This window comes from Odocoileus virginianus, chromosome 4 (assembly GCF_023699985.2).
Source record: "Odocoileus virginianus isolate 20LAN1187 ecotype Illinois chromosome 4, Ovbor_1.2, whole genome shotgun sequence".
NCBI lineage: Eukaryota > Metazoa > Chordata > Mammalia > Artiodactyla > Cervidae > Odocoileus > Odocoileus virginianus.
The window spans coordinates 23,832,613-23,852,066 of NC_069677.1; the positions used below are offsets into that span (position 1 = coordinate 23,832,613).

Sequence of the window (19,454 nt, forward strand, 5' to 3'; positions counted from 1 at the left end):
ATCTCTAGGGCACTCCAGTGTTTAGAGGTCAAAAAAATGAAGAGAGACAAACAGAGTAGACCATAAGGAATAGTCAGAGAAGTAAGAGGAAAGTCTGAAGGGTGCGATGAACTGGAAGAAAAGTAAAGAGAACGTGTCCAGGAAGTGATAAGTGATTATTATGTCAATGCTACACTTTATTTAATGTTATTATTATGTTTTAATATTTATAATATTATACATTTGTATATTTTAATTTATATATTATATATTTATCTAATTTATAACTATAAATTATAAGTTTGTAAATTAATAAATTCTTAAATTAAAATTAATAAATTAATAAATTAAAAATTATATATACTATAAATTATATATAATGTTAAATATTTAAATATTTATTTAATGTTATGATTATGATATTGTTTAATGACCATACATTCAATTTAGTACATGTGTGCAAATTTTGAAATAATATTCTAACCTCCATATTCATTAAAGATACTGGATAAAAATTTCATTGACAATCAGGATTTATTAACTCAAGAGGATATAAAATATTATGCTATAATAGAATATATTAACATACATGTGTATACATATGAATATATACTTTAAATTTATTTTTCAATCTAGAATAGCATTTCTATGAATCTCAATTTTAGCATTTCAATCTAGAATAGCATTTCACTCTATGAATGAAACCTTGTTCCAAGGGTTATTAAAATGAGTTCTAGCCACACATGTGTGAAAGTGAAAGTTGCTCAGTTCAGTTCAGTTTGTCAGTTCAGTCGCTCAGTCGTGTCCGACTCTTTGCGACCCCATGAATCGCAGCACACCAGGCCTCCCTGTCCATCACAAACTCCCAGAGTTTACTCAAACTCATGCCCATTGAGTCAGTGATGCCATCCAACCATCTCATCCTCTGTTGTCCCTTTCTCCTCCTGCCTTCAATCCCTCCCAGCATCAGGGTCTTTTCCAATGAGTCAACTCTTCACATGAGGTGGCCAAAGTATTGGAGTTTCAGCTTCAACATCAGTCCTTACAATGAACACCCAGGACTGATCTCCTTTAGGATGGACTGGTTGGATCTCCTTGCAGTCCAAGGGACTCTCAAGAGTCTTCTCCAACACCACAGTTCAAAAGCATCAATTTTTTGGCGCTCAGCTTTCTCCACAGTCCAACTCTCACATCCATACATGACAACTGGAAAAACCATAGCCTTGACTAGACGGACCTTTGTTGGAAAAGCAATGTCTTTGCTTTTAAATATGCTATCTAGGTTGGTCATAACTTTCCTTCCAAGGAGTAAGCATCTTTTAATTTCATGGCTGCAATCACCATCTGCAGTGATTTTGGAGCCCCCCAAAATAAAGTCTGACACTGCTTCCACTGTTTCCCCATCTATTTCCCACGAAGTGATGGGACCAGATGTCATGATCTTAGTTTTCTGAATTTTGAGCTTTAAGCCAACTTTTTCACTCTCCTCTTTCACTTTCATCAAGAGGCTTTTTAGTTCCTCTTCACTTTTTGCCATAAGGGTGGTGTCATCTGCATATCTGAGGTTATTGATATTTCTCCCGGCAATCTTGATTCCAGCTTGTGCTTCTTCCAGCCCAGTGTTTCTCATGATGTACTCTGCATATAAGTTAAATAAGCAGGGTGACAATATACAGCCTTGATGTACTCCTTTTCCTATTTGGATCCAGTCTGTTGTTCCATGTCCAGTTCTAACTCTTGCTCCCTGACCTGCATACAGGTTTCTCAAGAAGTGGGTCAGGTGGTCTGGTATTTCCATCTCTTTCAGAACTTTCCACAGTTTATTGTGATCCACACAGTCGAAGGCTTTGGCATAGTCAATAAAGCAGAAATAGATGTTTTTCTGGAACTCTCTTGCTTTTTCGATGATCCAGCGGATGTTGGCAATTAGATCTCTGGTTCCTCTGCCTTTTCTTAAACCAGCTTGAACATCTGGAAGTTCAAGGTTCACATATTGCTGAAGTCTGGCTTGGAGAATTTTGAGCGTTACTTTACTGGCGTGTGAGATGAGTGCAATTGTGCGGTAGTTTGAGCATTCTTTGTGATTGCCTTTCTTTGGGACTGGAATGAAAACGGACCTTTTCTAGTCCTGTGGCCACTGCTGAGTTTTCCAAATTTGCTGCCAAATTGAACACAGCACTTTCACAGCATCATCTTTCAGGATTTGAAATAGCTCAACTGGAATTCTATCACACCCACTAGCTTTGTTTGTAGTGATGCTTTCTAAGGCCCACCTGAGTTCACATTCTAGAAAGTTTGGCTCTAGGTGAGTGATCACACCATCATGATTATCTGGGTCATGAAGATCTTTTTTGTACAATCCTTCTGTGTATTCTTGCCACCTCTTCTTAATATCTTCTGCTTCTGTTAGGTCCATACTACTTCTGTCCTTTATTGAGCCCATTTTTGCATGAAATGTTCCCTTGGTATCTCTAATTTTCTTGAAAAGATCTCTAGTCTTTCCCACTCCGTTGTTTTCCTCTATTTCTTTGCACTGATCACTGAGGAAGGCTTTCTTATCTCTCCTTGCTATTCTTTGGAACTCCGCAAATAGGAATATCTTTCCTTTTCTCCTTTGCCTTTCGCTTCTCTTCATTTCACAGCTATCCCTAAGGCCTCCTCAGACAACCATTTTGCCTTTTTGCATTTCTTTTCCATGGGGATGGTCTTGATCCCTGTCTCCTGTACAATGTCACAAACCTCCACCCATAGTTCATCAGGCACTCTATCAGATCTAGTCCCTGAAATCTATTTCTCACTTCCACTGTATAGTCACAAGGGATTTGATTTAGGTCAGACCTGAATGGTCTAGTGGTTTTCCCTACTTTCTTCAATTTAAGTCTGAATTTGGCAATAAGGAGTTCATGATCTGAACCACAGTCAGCTCCTGGTCCTGTTTTTGCTGACTGTATAGAGCTTCTCCATCTTTGGCTGCAAAGAATATAATCAATCTGATTTCAGTGTTGACCATCTGGTGATGTCCATGTGTAGAGTCTTCTCTTATGTTGTTGGAAGAGGGTGTTTGCTATGACCAGTGTGTTCTCTTGGCAAAACTCTATTAGCCTTTGCCCTGCTTCATTCCATACTCCAAGTTCAGAGACTAAGAATCATTAACTTATAGGTTGAGGGTTCTTTCCCCTAAAACTAACATAGGTTCTGAGAGCATAATCTGACCTCACATATTTTTACCACTTCATCCTCATCTTAGTGTTGACTCAGGTTTTTACAGGATATAACAAAAGACCTGATTCTAAGCTTATCATGTCAAGTTTACACTTCTCTATCAGTGAAAACTTATGGCCCCTGGACACACATTCTTTTGGAAAGCACAGATTCCTTGGCTGTAGTCTAAAGGAACATAAACAACATGAAAAGACCCTAAAGGCCAATGAAATTGAAGAGAAATCAGAGAAAAGGATATAAAAGATAATGTACTAATGGACTTTAGTCATTTAAGCTTGTATTTTTGTGAGGGGGTTCAAAGGAGAGCTTTAATACAGGTGAGATTTGGGGCTTTTGAAGAGGATCGAAGTCTTGATGAAGTGATTCAAACTCAAATCTTGAACACATAATCATGGTAGGCCCCACGGTCTTCAAAAACTTGTAGTTGATACTTCAAAACAAAACACAGAAAGATACTACTAGCAAGTCTAATAAAACTTCTTGAGGATTTTGAAAAACTGTAATTCTTTGACCAGTAATTAATCAGATTGCTACATACTATGATTAAAAGAAGAAAGCAAAAAGGAATTAAGAAGAAAAGGAAATAGATTTTAAAGAGATATAGTGTACCAAAAGAATAAATATGTTCATGGGTTTATCACTTTGATTAACATTCTTCACATCAAATTGCAACTGAATTTAAAGTTCTTACAGAACCACCATGGGCTATAGTCAGATAAACTGATTTAATGATAATTTCCTGGGCTTTTGATTTTTGAAAGCATGGCCAAAATATTTGTTGGATGAGGCAACATAAAATGAAATTGATTTTGTGGGGTAGAGAAAGAAGCTAAATTGTGAATATCATGGTTTGAGATTTAAACGGGTAGAAAAATTAACAAAGCCTTCAAATGGAAAAATTCAGACCACTTTACAAGCTCAAAAGAAAAACATGTAGTATATCTCACTGACTACTCTTGTGCTCATTCTAACTTGTTTCTTTAATCTGCTCCAGTAAACATGCTTTTTTTTTCCCCAAGAAAGAATTAAGCTTTTAAAAATTAATAAGAGCAATTTATATCTAAATTGAGTCTACACTTTGTGCCAGGACTACTCTAAGCACTCTAAGTAGAGTAATTCATTCAATCCTCAAAATGATCTCATAAATTAGATATTACTATTATCCCCAATTTACATGTGAAGAAACTGAGGTCCAGAGAAGTTAAGAAATTTCAGGTAGCTTACGGAGCTAGTAAAGGGTGGAGTCAGAATTCAAACTCAGGCCATCCAGCCCCACAGCACCAGGTACTGTTTTCATTACACAAAACTTTCCAGAACTAGGGCTTTCTTTAAAATCAACATTGTGTCATGTCACAATCTTTCACTGCATATTCAGAATAGCAAGCTGCTGCTGCTGCTAATAAGTCGCTTCCGTCATGACCGACTCTGTGCGCGACCCCATAGATGGCAGCCCACCAGGCTCCCCTGTCCCTGGGACTCTCCAGGCAAGATCACTGGAGTGGGTTGCCACTTCCTTCTCCAATGCATGAAAGTGAAAAGTGAAAGTGAAGTCGCTCAGTCGTGTCCGACTCTTAGCGACCCCATGAACTGTAGCCTACAGGCTCCTCCGTCCATGGGATTTTCCAGGCAAGAGTACTGGAGTGGGGTGCCATTGCCTTCTCCACAGAATAGCAAGTGTAGTGACTAATTTACGTTTTCCAACAGTAGCAAGGTAGAATCAGTTTCAGATGTCACTACTCAGAAGTGACATCCTATAGGGATGTCAAAGCACTTTAAAGCACGCGGCTTCCCTGGTGGCTTTGTGTGTATGTGTGTGTGTGTTAGTCACTCACTCGTGTCTGACTCTTTTGTGACCCCATGGACTATAGCCTGCCAGGCTCCTCTGTCCATGGAAATCACCAGGCAAGAATACTGAAGTGGATAGCCATTCCCTTCTCCAGGGGATCTTCCTGACCCAGGAACTGAACCCGTGTCTCCTACATTGGCAGGCAGATTCTTTCCCACTGAGCTGGGTGGCTCAGATGGGAAAGATATCTGCCTGCCAACACAGGAGATGTGGGTTTGATCCCTGGTCCAGGAAGGTCCACATGCCACAGAGCAGCTAAGCCTCTGCACCACAACTACTAGGACTGTGCTCTAGAGTCAGAGAGCTGCAACTACTGAGCCCGTGCTCCGCAACAAGAGAAGTCACCACAACGAGAAGCCCACACGCCGCAACTACAAAGTAGCCCTGGCCTACCCACAACCAGAGAAAAAGCCCATGCAGCAACGGAGACCCAGCACAGCCAAAAATAATAATAATAAAGGATGTCACTTAAATATCAACAGTGGTAGAGGATTATAGATGACTTTACTCCTTTTTGGAGGGATATACATATCCTTTTCTTCTATATCCTATTATTTTTTGGGCTTCCCTGGTGGCTCAGAGATTAAAGCATTTGCCTGCAATGCGGGAGACCTGGGTTCGATCCCTGGGTCAGGAAGACCCCCTGGAGAAGGAAATGGCAACCCACTCCAGTATTCTTGCCTGGAGAATCCCATGGATGGAAGAGCCTGGTGGGCTACAGTCCACGGGGTCGCAAAGAGTCAGACACGACTGAGCGACTTCACTCACTCATTTTTTGTAAAGTGGACATGGATTATTTACAAGATTTTTAAAAAAGGTTTTTTAAGCATGTCATCACCTTTATTAGCATTAATATATATAAACTTACAATAAAATTATCAGGTAAGTTTGTTCTTACTCTATTTGAAGAGAAAGAAATTCAAGGTAGAGTAGGCTTTATGGTAATAATGAAATAATAATAGCTATTATTTACTTAACACCTAATATAAGCAAATCTTTTACATACACTTACTTTTCAGTAACTTCTTATTTTATAGAAGAAGAGATTGAGGCTTAGACTGAATAATAAACTCAATTAACAGAACAGCAACTAGACACTAGAGAGCAGATTCAAATCTATGTTTAGTGCTCTAGAGTCCTAACTCTACACTGTACAATGCACGTACCCTCTCCAGATGCCAAATATCTGTCTTACAAAACAAACTAAAGAAATCTTTCTAAAATTTAGGTATTCTTAGATAGAAAATACTGAACACAAATTATTTAAGTTCAGTCAGGGTTATCATTTTGAATATCCATGAACATAGAAGAGTTCTCATCTCACCAAAAAGCCTGGGTTGCTACAAATTTCAAATTAATTGGTCAGTTTTCTGACTTTGTTGCTGTCCACACTTATCAATGTGCCTGCCTCTATTTGATGGGCTTCCCTTGTGGCTCAGCTGGTAAAGAATCTTCCTGCAATGCAGGAAACCTGGGTTCGATCCCTGGGTTGGGAAGATTCCCTGAAGAAGGGAAAGGCTACCCACTCCAGTATTCTGGCCTAGAGACTTCCTTGGACTGTATAGTTCATAGGGTCGCAAAGCATTGGACACAACTGAGCAACTTTCAGAATCTGTTGCTTCTAATACACTGGAGTTAAACCCAGTTAATTAAGCATGCTAAACTGTGTCTAAATGTAAATGAAATGAGTAAAGACCTGAGAAAAGCATATAGATTTTGTGTCTTATAATTTGGAAGCTCAGGTAATTTTATTTTCTGGTTATAAGTTAACTGAAGTTAGTAGATGAATGAGCAGCAGGTAAGTAAGCTCTCAGAATTTAAATACAGGGATAACAGAACATATACACATACCATAATAAAACACTTTACTGCAGTATAATTTTTTTTCAGATTTAAAAGATACCTTATTGATAATTTGGTACAATCTTCCAAACAATGAGAAGTACCCTCTACAACATTGACAACACTCAAAATTTGCTTAAGAGACCCTAACGACTTGGCGTTCACTGCCTCTGGACACAATCTGCTCCACTGTTGACTAGTTCTATCTATACCTTCTCTCATTTAGAACTAATTTTGGCGTCAAATAACAGAGAACAAGTGCACTTCCTATGGCATTTCTCCAACTGTTTCCAAGTCTTCTTTTTTCTGAGCAAAGTAGTCTCAGTGCTCTCAACTTGGATCATCACAGTTGTCCTTTCATATAATCATAAGATTGATTAAAAACAATTCTCTCCTTCTTCCAGGTTTATCTAATAATTAATATACAAAAACTAATTGCTTTGTAGGTAATGGGTCCAATTAATCCATTTTGGTCATATACAACTGGCACACTAGGAAAAGCTTATGAATCTAGCTGAATTCAAATTAAATAGCAATATACTTTTCAGTCCTTCTTTTTCTCCCCACTCAAAACAATGGCACAAAACAGAACCTTAAAAGATATCCTTAACCATAATCTTACATGTTACTAAATTTTAACTTTCTCATCCTCAGGCTTTTGTCTACCTTAACATCACTTGGGCCCTGTGAATGATCTTTTAACACTGCCAAAATTCTTCAAGCTGTTCTCACAATTATGAATTAACCCCTCACAGTCCAGTTCTGAGGCCTTAAAATACTGATTTTTTTTTTCTCTTGTATTAACTGGATACCTTCCTATGCAGAATTTGTGGTTTTCACACAAAATATATATAAAATACATATGTGTGTAAAATAATATATATACACATTTTAAATATATAATGTATTATATATGTACCTGCACACACACACACACACACGTATCTGCTCAATTCTATGTTATCTACATATAATTTACTTTCATCTCTTTTCTTTCTATAAGTCACCTTTACCACCTTCATCTTAACTCAGGAAAACACAGTCTACCCTTGGATTCAATTCATTGCTATCCATTCTCTTAGCAAGAATAAGGACTTCTACTTTAGGTATTCTGCCCAGAGATTCCCCCTCCTCCCAACCTTCTGTGGCCAGTACTGATTAGTCCCACAGATCTCAAGAAGCAAAGCATTATTTAATAGAAATGATTTATATGCAAAACAGTCAGCCAGTGTGGTATCGATAGAAAACACCTGGCATACCATAATCTGCTCTATTCAATTAATCATGACTCAGCCCCTAGATTAGTGGCCTTCATTTTGCTTCTAACAAGACACACAATGATGTATTTTATGACAGTAATGTCACATAGGTATGTATCTTACATAGCCTATTCTCCAGCAAGTTTCAAATAAAATCCCTCCACTAACAAAATGGTACTATTACATCTTCAAATTTCTTGTATAACCCACTGTACTGATACACTACTTATTCCAAATTTCACCCAATGAAAGTGTAGAGAGACAAAGATGGCTAGAGAAGTCATCAGAAATTTTTGCTGAGTCCAAGGCAGATAAACAGGCAATTAAAAGGAATATTCTCAATGCAAAATGAAATTATCCAAATATATCTAAGTGATCTTTCTGTCTTCCTGATTTTATAACAGAGAGAACAAGCCATTCTTTGAAATGCCTTAAGCCAGTTCCAGACTTCAAGAACAAAGTAAAATAATAACAGTAAGGTCTATTATTTAAAGAGTAGAGTTGCTAAATAGTAATTCAATCCAAACAAGTCCATCCATTCAGAAATAAAGAGAGGTTCAGAAGAACCGTGCCAATCCAACACAAACATAGCTTGCAAACAAAAGTAACAATACCCGCATCACACAGGGAGGTCAGGCAGATGTTATAAAGTGTGTATGAGCATTGAACTCGGCAACACTAAGCACCTAACTTATTAAAAAATTCTTATGAATAATAATCTAATGTCAAGATTACAAACATATTAAAACATCACCAAACCTTTCATGCAGCTCTGAAATAAACAACTCACTTGTGCAACCTCATTCCTCCTGAATAGTGAAAATAATCATAAGGACAATAGACATAAGGAATAGTAATGAGTTCACGTAATTAACCTAAAGCCTTGCTGTTTGTTTCTTAGCATTAAAAATAAATGTTCATAGTATTTAAAAAAAAAAAATCAATCCACCAGAAAGAGAATACAGAAAAAAACATGAGACTCCTTCCTTCTCTAGACTTCTGGTCTCATTCCCTGGGAGTACCTGTGTCAATAGTTCCTTATGTGGATCTGAAGAAATTTTACAGGTATGTATAGAAATACATGCTTTCAAAAACACAAATGAAAATATACTATACATACAGTTCTATACTGTTTATGTCAGTTAACAATGTATCTTAGAGATTTTTCCTTATCCCCACCTATGGATCTAACTCATTCTAAGAGCAGCAGATGCTACATTCTATGAAAGTATTCATTTAACCAGACTCTGCTGAAGGATGTTTCGGTCATTTCTAGTTGTTGTTGTTGTTTTCTTAATTTCAAATAATATGGTGATGAATATGTTTATAAACAAATTTTTATGTGCAAGTGCAAATATATCTGAAAGACGGATTCCTAGAAGTAAAACCTATTTTTAGAAATGAACGCATTCCAAACAAGAAGTCAGTTTGTCTACAGAGACCAGGAAAAACTATAAGTTTAATAGTGATTAAAAGGTGCATAATGTTATTGCAAAGTTAGAAGTTAAAAGTTTTTAAAATTAAAAACTCTTCAACCAGGAAAAATAGAAATTAAAAAAAGAGAACCTTTGCCCCTGGGACAGAAAGATTAAAGGCCTGGAGAATGAATCATCTAAGATATTTTTTAAAGTGGAGAAAAAGAAAAATAGCATACGTAAGACATAATTTTTTTTTTTTAAGACACTTAGGGGTTTCTTTTCTTGCTTTAACCTAAAGTATAAAATAAAATTGTCTAGATTTGGGACACATACTATTACAGAGCCAAACTTGGATGTGCGGTGATTTAATGACTGTTTGAGACCCCATACTTACAGGTTCTAAAATGTTGAAAGAAGATTCAATAGAAAAAAAACAGAGAAATAATGTTCCAAGAATAACATATCTTGTCAATCTCTCTAATTTCTGATCAGTCTTACAGAGAAATAGTAGCAATTCCCTCATATATAATGAACAAAACTCAAACTTCTTTGGAAGATCTGGATTAAAACATAATTCAAAGAGATTCAGCCTATATTTTTCAATCACAATCCTATAATTTTCTAGACCAATCCAGGGCTATTCTATCAATATTTTTCACCTAACATAAAACAGTTAACAACTTACCTTTCCCAAAGTGCTAGGATTTGAATGCCAAAATACAAACTGATTCATGTTTTTGTCCTTTAATGGTCCGTGGATTTCTTTAAACGAAGTCCATATTAGCGTCCACAGATATCAGAGTTCTGCAAAACTGAAAACCTCAAGAATGTCAATGCGCATATCTAAGTCACTACTTGGATACCAATTTATTATGAATAACAGTTACAATAAGTATTACAAATATAGTTATTTAGATGTGCAGAATTAATGGACATGACATTGAACAGCACACTGAGGTAGCAAAATTAGACTTTATGATATTAATATTAACACCAATCTAGAGGATCTCAAAACATTACTTTGTACCAAATTTTCATGTATCCTAAAAGACATACCATAGTAAGAGTACACAAAGGTGAAAATCATTTGGATGCCAGCAATTTCCAGAAATTGGGAAAGTAAGCATTAAAGGCAGGCAAACTTTTAAAAATTGTATGACTTCAATAAAGTATTCAAATCTCTACTTTTAGTTTTTTCCAATCTATTTTTAATAACATCTTAGATCGTTAAACCTAAAAATGCTTACTAGTTTCTTCCTTGTAAAACAAACAAAAAGCCATAAATTCAGATTTTCCTACTCCATTACATTCAAACTAATACTAACATTCTAGAACCATTTAGGAGCTACTATCTCATTTGATAGTATGAAACCCCTACACACAATCACCTCCCTAGATCTAAATCAATCAATACACCTAGATAGGGATTCATGCCCAGATCTTACTACAAGCCTGATGTGTCATCTGCACTTTTTTCCCATTTGACAACCAAGAAGAATCAGGTTATTTAGGTCTATGCCCACTCTTCAACCTTCCCAGGTGATGCTAGCAGTAAAGAACCTGCCTGCCAATGCAGGAGACAAGAGATGCAGGCTGGATCCCTGGGTTAGGAAGATCCCCTGGAGAAAGAAGTGGCAACCCACTCCAGTATTCTTGCCTGGAGAATCTCATGGACAGAGGAGCCTGGGGTGGGCTGTAGAGTCCACCCGGTTGCAAAGAGTGGGACACCACTGAAGGGATTTAGCACATGCCCACTCTTTATTCCATTCAAGACACCTAAACAAATACTTCACTACGGAAACAATTTAACCTACAGAGATTCATTCTTTTGGAAGCCTCCTACAACTATTTGGAAGGAGTTAACCCTTTATGTGGACTTCCCAGATGGCTCAGTGGTAAAGAACCCACTTGCCAATGCAGGAGACACAGGAGACATGCGGTAAAGGTTCTATCCCTGGGACAGGAAGATCTCCTGGAGTAGAAAACGGCAACCCACTCCAGTAATCTTGCCCAGAAAATTCCAGGGACAGAGGAGCCTAGTGGGCTGCAGTCCATGGGGCTGCAGAGTCCAAGGCACAACGCACAAAACTTTTGTGTACCCACCAGATGAAATCTCTGACTGGACTTTTGTACATAACTATTTTAATCTTTGTTATGAAATACTTCTCACTTACATCTCAAATGTAAAAAGCACCCCAATTTAAGAAAGAAAACATTATGAAAAAGAAAAATAAGTTCATATTACAGAAAAGAAGCACTTAAAACACTAATTGGATTTCCCTGGTGGCTCAGTAGTCAGGAATCCTCCTGCAATGTAGGATCCGCAGGAGTTTTGGGTTTGATCTTTGGATGATGAAGGTTCCCTGGAGCAGGGTCTGGCCACCCATTCCGGTGTTCTTGCCTGGAGAATCCCAGGACAGAGGAGTCTGGCGGGCTACAGTCCCTAGGGTCGCAGAGTCGGGCACGACTGAAGCGACTTAGCACGCACAAACGTCAACACTAATTAGAAGCTCATTACTACAACTGCAATCTACTTGATGGCCAACTCCTGGCCGGTATCATTCACCTGGAAGTTATTCCCAGAAAAGTGAAGGAACCTGAAAAAAGTCCAACTGATCGCCTTTCCTCTTCACCCACCTCAGGGAAAAATATTAAGAGACGTTTCTAAGTTTCAATAACCACAAAACAACAACAACGTCCCGAACCTCTACTGCACTGACATTCTCAAAGCCACTGATTAGCAAACTAAGCTGGCATCACGTCTACATCCAGAAGTAGGAACACAAGTTTAGAAGCTCCCCCAGGTGAGCCAGAATTGGGTTCGTGCGTTCATTAATTCATTCATTTGACAGTATCTAATGATGCCTAATAGTGACAAGGCACTGTCCTAGATTAAGAAATGAAAAGACGATGTCGCTGTTCCCTACTAGCAGAATTGGATGGGGGGCCGGTAGGAGGGAAATGAACTCTAGATCAGCTCATCTCAGTGTCCAGGTTCTGTGTCTTCACCTCCGAGCGCCAACAGTCACGAGCCTGTGACCACCACCACCCCCAAACCCCCACCCAAGCCAAGACCGAATCCTAGAAGACTCAGCCTATCTGTTTTTCCTCCATGAGCTCGGCCCTTACGACCCCGTTCCCATAAAGTTCTTCGTATCCCTATCTCTCCAGGGAGCCGCATAGCAAGGAACCTTTCCTCCAGCCCCGATATCAAGCGAGAGCCACGTTTCCCTGCCCGAGTTTGGAGTTTTGAGCAAACTGAGCCCCCAAGCCCAACTTCCACCCCTGTCCGGTCCGGGTTCCGCACGCAAGTTACCTGCCTGTAATCCACGGTTCCAGGACGACCACGGACGCCCCACCCCGCCCATCGCGACGCCCTCTACAACCAGGTACCGCCTCCAGGGCGTAACTTCCGGGTGTCGCGTCCGGCCCGAATGCCATCCGGCCGAATGCCTCCCGGCCCCGCAGTCCCGCTAAGATCCCAACGCAGTTAGTTGACGCTACTTCCGGCTTGTTCCCCGGTTCTCTCGAGATCAGGCGTTCTCCAGATCTTGTTTACCAGGTTTTTTTCCCGCCTGTTTTCCTAAACTCCGGCTATATAGTCCAGCCTGGAGAAGTGTGAGGGATTTTTGTTTGTTTTTCAAACTTTTTTGCCGGCTTCTGTAGCCTTCTACGATGGCTTGCGTCTGCTCCTTCTCTAGGGAGGAGGGACTTTGACTCAAGTCCCTCGGACAGTCACAATGTTTTCTCAGTTTTGCTCAAGTGGTGCTACCTCTCACTTGTAACGGTATTACCTAGGCAGATTACTTAACTTCTCTGTGCCATTTTCCTCAATGCCGGGAGCCAACACACGAGACCTTACCCCTAAAAAGGCCATAAGGGAGAAAACCTGAGGGGCAAGGCGAATCAGGTTTTCAGGGGTTTCGAAAAAATCAGCTCACAAGACCCTACCCCTAACAAGGCCGGAAGGGAGAAAACCTGACGGGAAAGGCGAATCAGGTTTTCAGGGGTTTCGAAAAGGCCAGCTCACGAGATCCCACCCATGACAAGGTCACGAGGAGAAAGCTTGATAGGCAAAGCAGATCAGGTTTTCAGGGATTTCGAAAAGCTGCCCCTGGCTCTCCCCTTAAAGATGGTATCTGTCTTTCTGATGCCTGCCTCAATGGACTACTCCCTAATTTCTCTGACACAAGCAGGAAGGCCTTCCCCGATCTCTTCCCAAATAAGAATCAATTTAGAACTTTAATCAATAAGTTTCCCAGGTGGTGGTATTTTATGAGATTATCCAGGGTGATAGGAGTGTTTTAATTTAAACTCCTTTGCTGGCAGTTTGTTAGCCAAATACATTTATGCCCTTGGTAGTAATACGCATGATTGCTTATAAAATCCTAATCATAAAATAGCATAAAGAACCTGATTATATAAAAGCCCTAATAGACATAGAGCCTTTTTAAGGGGTAAAGGAGTGCTATTAGAAAACATAAGAAAAATTATTCTATAGGTGGTTCTTGGATTGAGATTTGCTTGCTGTGTTTTGTTTGTTGTGTTTTGCTTGCTGTGTTTTTGCTTTTAATGTACTAAGGTTGTGTTATAGAAACTATTGTTAATATAGTTAAAGATCTAGAGAAATAAGGACTTAGCCCTAGTGTGGTAACAATGAGATGGTTGTTAATTGTCAGCCAGGAGTGCTAGGCAGAAGCTGCCTCACCAAAGTCGCAGAGTCTGTGTGGGGTAAACTTCTTAGATAAACGCAACTGACAACTTCTGCAGAAGGATTAATTTTTGTGTTAACAAGGTTATACTTCTGTGCTGTACCTTTGCCCTATGAGACTGCTACCTTTCAGTTAAGGTCACCAGAGAAACAGAAAATAGGTTTACATTTACCTGACCTGCATAAAATGTTAATAGGCCCCAAGGCCAGAAGATAATGTACAAGACCCTCATAAACAAAGAAGTATGTAGAAAACACCCTGGTTTTGTGAAGGACAAGCTGACGTAATGTTAAACTATCTCCCCCTTAGAAATGTACTAACTTAGGGTATAAAAGCTATGGTAAAAAATAAAGCATTGCCAGACTGCCAGACCCTGCAAACACCCCCGTCTGGTCATTCTCTCTCTCTCTCTCTCTCGTCATTCTCTCTCTCTCTCTCTCTCTCTCTCTCTCTCTCTCTCTCTCTCTCTTTCAGATTTGGCCCTATCAAGGCTGGTCTCATGTGTCTTCTCTCTCTCTCGCCGACGCCGTTCATCCTGAGGGTACCCCCTGGATCCTGCCGAGGCTGGACCCCGGCACCTCAAGATTGAAACAGATGATACTAGTACCTAGAAGCTTGGCGTGTGTGTATTGTTTGAGGTAATATATGGAAAGCGCTGACACAGTGAAAGCATTCAGAGTGTTAACTATTACCAGTTACATAATAACTCTGGTTGGAACATATAAGTGGTAAAGGAGGTTGGAACCAGTTTTCCTGTTATCCTCAGCTTTTAACTAAGTGGTTGATTAATGATGCCTGATATTCTCCCATCTGAACTGTAAGCTTCTCCAGACAAAGAGGGGATTTTGTATAAGACTCAATTTCAACGCTACTTGAAATCACCTGCTTGGGTACTGTGCTACCCAACTTGGGGGAGATGAATAAAACCCAAGCCTTGCCCTTAAAAAGGTGGAGATGCTTAAAGGTTATTATGGGAGAAAGAAAGTCAACCCAGGAAAAAAAGATGGGACCAGCTGAGCTGAGGGTTTATCGTTAGAACAAAAAATTTACAGATTGTTAGAACTGAAAAGAATTTTGGAGATAATTATTTAGTCAACTTCTTGATGTTACAAGTAAGGAAAACTGGATCCAGAGAAGTAACTGACCATAAGTGACACAATTAGTGGTAGGGCTAGGATCAGAAGTGTAGTCTGAAAACACTAGCTACCTTCCTCCATTTCCAAAATATGCCTCAGATGTTAATAAGGTAAAAGCAGATTCACTTGCAAGATCTTCACTCTCAGTGGAAAGAATTAGGAAAATCTCCCCAGTCCAAGAGAGAGGAGCAGTAGAACCCAGCAGTTCCCACAGGATTCTGATGATCATTTGAATGTTCTGGTCTGGCCACTGCTGGGTTCACTTCAAATGCCATAGCCCCCTTTCCCCTGGCAAACTTCTTAAACTTACCCAGAAACCAGGAGTTAAGTATCAACTCCTGTGAGCTCTACCTTCAGTTTTAACTGGCCAAACAGGAATAAATAATGGATTCAAGCAGTTCCCAAGAATAAACATAAATACACTTGGTACACTGCTAATAACATGGCACAACTTTATTTAGACTTCTCTATTGGAAGAATTTTGTTTTAAATAGTCAAATTCTGTTTTAGGACTATGACAAAGCCCCATAGTTGTTATTGCTGAAATCTTGGTTGTAAGTCTGTGTTACAAATAAATAGGTAATCCTATAGACCCATAGAATAATATAGTTGGGACAGATGAAATTTAAGGTTTCTTCCAACTCTAGCAGTAAAAAAGATCAATGACACTTTTAATGAATCTATGGACTATTGAAATTAATTTATTGAAAATCAGAAAATTAGACAATGGTAGTCAGTTCTAAAGTCTAAGCCTCCTAATTCTATTCATTCATTCAGGAGAGACACCAACTCAGGAATTAGGGACACAAAGATGAATAAGATAACCCCCTGCTTTTGACGACGTTTCTATGTCATGAGAGAGGTAGACCTTTTAATGAAAAAATAATTCCATATTAATGTTACCATAGATCCATCTAATGCCTTCATTCAAACATTGTGCTTTTTCCTTTTGGCTACCAACACGCTATAGCTTTAAACAAGTATAAAATATATTTCAATCAAATTTTAAATCAATCATTTGAACCATATATATGTGTGTGTGTGTGTATATACATGCATGTTGTTTAGTTGCTAAGTCATGTCTGACTCTTTTGTGACCCCATGCACTATAGCCCACCAGCCTCCTCTGTCCATGGAATTTCCACTAGAGTGGGTTGCTATTTCCTTCTCCAGTGGATCTTCCCAACCCAGAGATCGAATTTGTATTTCCTGCTTTGGCAGGTGGATTCTTTACCACTGAACCACCAGGGAAATCCACAGCAAATACATGATTGGTCAAATATCTGTTCATAAAACATAGTTTCAAGTAACCCACATCATAGCCACAAGGACTTCATTGTCTAACCATGTTAAATTACTGTAGGAGTCTCAATACAACTTTTCTGTTATCTTCCAATGTATTAATCCACTAAAAGACTGGAATGGAATTAATTTGGCGTATCTTGTTCTTAATGAACACATTGTATCTTTGATGATCACAAATTCCTTTTTGCAAACCACCTCCTTAATGAATTATTCTGAAATTTCATTAGATATTGATTTTTAAACTCACCAGTCAGCAACATCTTTTACCATCTTTTTGCCTATTCAAAACATGTATATCGAAACATGTATATTATCTAGGGTGAAACAGATCACCAGCCCAGGTTGGATGCATGAGACAAGTGCTTGGACCTGGTGCACTGGGAAGACCCAGAGGGATTGGGTGGAGAGGGAGGTGGGAGGGGGGATTGGGATGGGGAATACATGTATATCCATGGCTGATTCATGTCAATGTATGACAAAAACCACTACAATATTGTGAAGTAATTAGCCTCCAACTAATAAAAATAAATGAATAAATTAAAAAAATCAAAACATTTGCCCATCCCTAGTCTACTGGCCTCTTTTCTTTTACTAGAAATTTCTCTGTGCTATAATCACATCAGCACAATCTCCAGGCTTAGAAATCAAGGCACTTTGATGGAAAAACCTGGAAATAAATACTAGTTGCTAGAACTTTTGATGTTTATATTATTGGAGGTATGAGTTGTGCCAGCCTACTTCATTTTCATCTTAATAGTGCATGATGTATTAATTTGAATCCTGTTTGCTATTCAAAGCAGATGGAAATATAATCCTAGAATAAAAACACAATTCAATTTGACTAATCTCAGAGAACATAATTGTCTAATAACATGACTATTTTTACTGAGTGCTTTTCATCAGCCAGTCAGATTCTAAACTTGTATTCACTCAAAAAGGGAGAAGACTACACTTAGTGACAAAGAAAGATTCAAGTCATATTTATGAACAACTAGCCTAATAACTTCCCTGGTAGCTCAGCTGGTAAAGAATCTGGTGCAATGCAGGAGACCCCAGTTTGATTCCTGGGTCGGGAAGATCCTTTGGAGGAGGGATAGGCCACCCACTCCTATGTTCTTGGGCTTCCCTGGTGGCCCAGATAGTAAAGAATCCGCCCACAGTGTGGGAGACCTGGGTTTGATCCCTGGGTTGGGCAGATCCACTGGAGGAGGGCATGGCAATCCACTCCAGTATTTTTGCTTGTAGAATCCCCATAAACAGAGGAGCTTGGTGGGGTACAGTCCATGGGGTCACGAAGAGTCGGACACGATTGAGCGACTAAACACAGCACAGCCTAATAACTTAAGAAGTGGACAAGTATCGCCAAGGATTTGAAGAAATTGGAAACCTCAGACATTGCTGTGATTATTATATGCTAAATGGTCCCAAATAGTTTGGCAGTTTCTCAAAGAGTTACAGCATAGAATTACCATGTATGTATGCTTAGTTGCTCAGTTGTGTCCAAATTTCTGCAGCTCCATGGACTGTAGCCCGCCAGGCTCCTCTGTCCATGGGATTTCCCAGGCAAGAGTACTGGAGTGGGCTGCCACTCCCTCCTCCAAAGGATCTTCCTGACCCAGGGATTGAACCTGCATCTCTTGTGTCTCCTGCACTGGCAGGTGGATTCTTTACCACTAGTGCTACCTGGGAAGTAATAGAATTACCATATGATCAAGCAGTTCTACTTCTAGGTAGATACCCCAGAGAATTAAAAACATAGTTTACATAAAAACATGTATAAGAATTTCCCTGGTGGTCCAGTGGTTAAGACTGCACTTCCAATGCAGGGAGCATGAGTTCAATCTCTGATCAAGAAACTAAGACCCCCACAAACCATATAGGACAACCAAAAAAATAAATAAATAAAAACACTACATGCACATAAAATGCGCACCATTATTCATAATAGCCAAAAAAGTAGAAATAACTCAAATATCCCCCAGCTGATGAACAGATAAACAAAATGTAGATATTCAGTCATAAAAAGGAATGAAGTACTGATATATGCTACAACATGGATGAATCTTAAAAACATTATGCTAAGTGAAGAAAACAGTATACAAAAGGCCATACATTCTGTGAGTCCATTTATATGAAATGTTCAGAATATATAAACCCATAGCGACAGATTAGTGTCTATTAAAGTAGATATGTGTTTGCCGGAGATAAGGAGAAAGGGGAATGGTAAGTTATTGCTTAATAGATACAGGGTTTCTTTTTGAGGTGTTGGAATGTTGTGGATTTGAGAGTCGTGATGTACAATTTTGTGAATATACTAAAAATGATTGAATTGTACATTTTCAAAGCATGAATTGCGTGTGAATTCTACCCAATAAGAAGTAATTATCCTTCAAGACAAAAGCACATCACTTGAAATTTAAAAGAAAAAAAGTCTTTATGGATAATAAAAAAAGAACAAACCTGAGTTAAGGGAACATGAATATTACCTGATTAATGCTAGGTGCAGAATACAGAGAATCGATGCCATTGACAAACATGAAGAGTGTCCAGAACAACTCACGTAGTGAGGAGCTAGAGAGAGCTTCTCATGTGAGAAACTGGTACCTGAGGAAGAGCATAAAAAGTGAAGGCTTAGACAGACTTGTTAGCATATTTAAATATTTGATGAAAGACTCTTCTATTAAAGGGAGACTTAATGTATAACAAAAGTAGAATCAGGGAGTTATTACACCTGA

General features: G+C 38.9%; 1 protein-coding gene across 1 annotated transcript in view; it reads right to left on the bottom strand.

Moving 5' to 3' along the window:
• MAP3K13 (mitogen-activated protein kinase kinase kinase 13) overlaps positions 1-12,983 on the bottom strand; it is a 152,636-nt gene extending 139,653 nt beyond the window's left edge. The window contains exons 1-2 of the mRNA XM_020870677.2: positions 12,883-12,983; positions 10,252-10,378 (exon numbers count right to left, since the gene is read on the bottom strand). The gene's annotated coding sequence lies outside the window, so the exon portion shown is untranslated. The remainder of the gene's footprint in view (positions 1-10,251; positions 10,379-12,882) is intronic.
• Between the last annotated feature and the right edge of the window lie 6,471 nt (positions 12,984-19,454).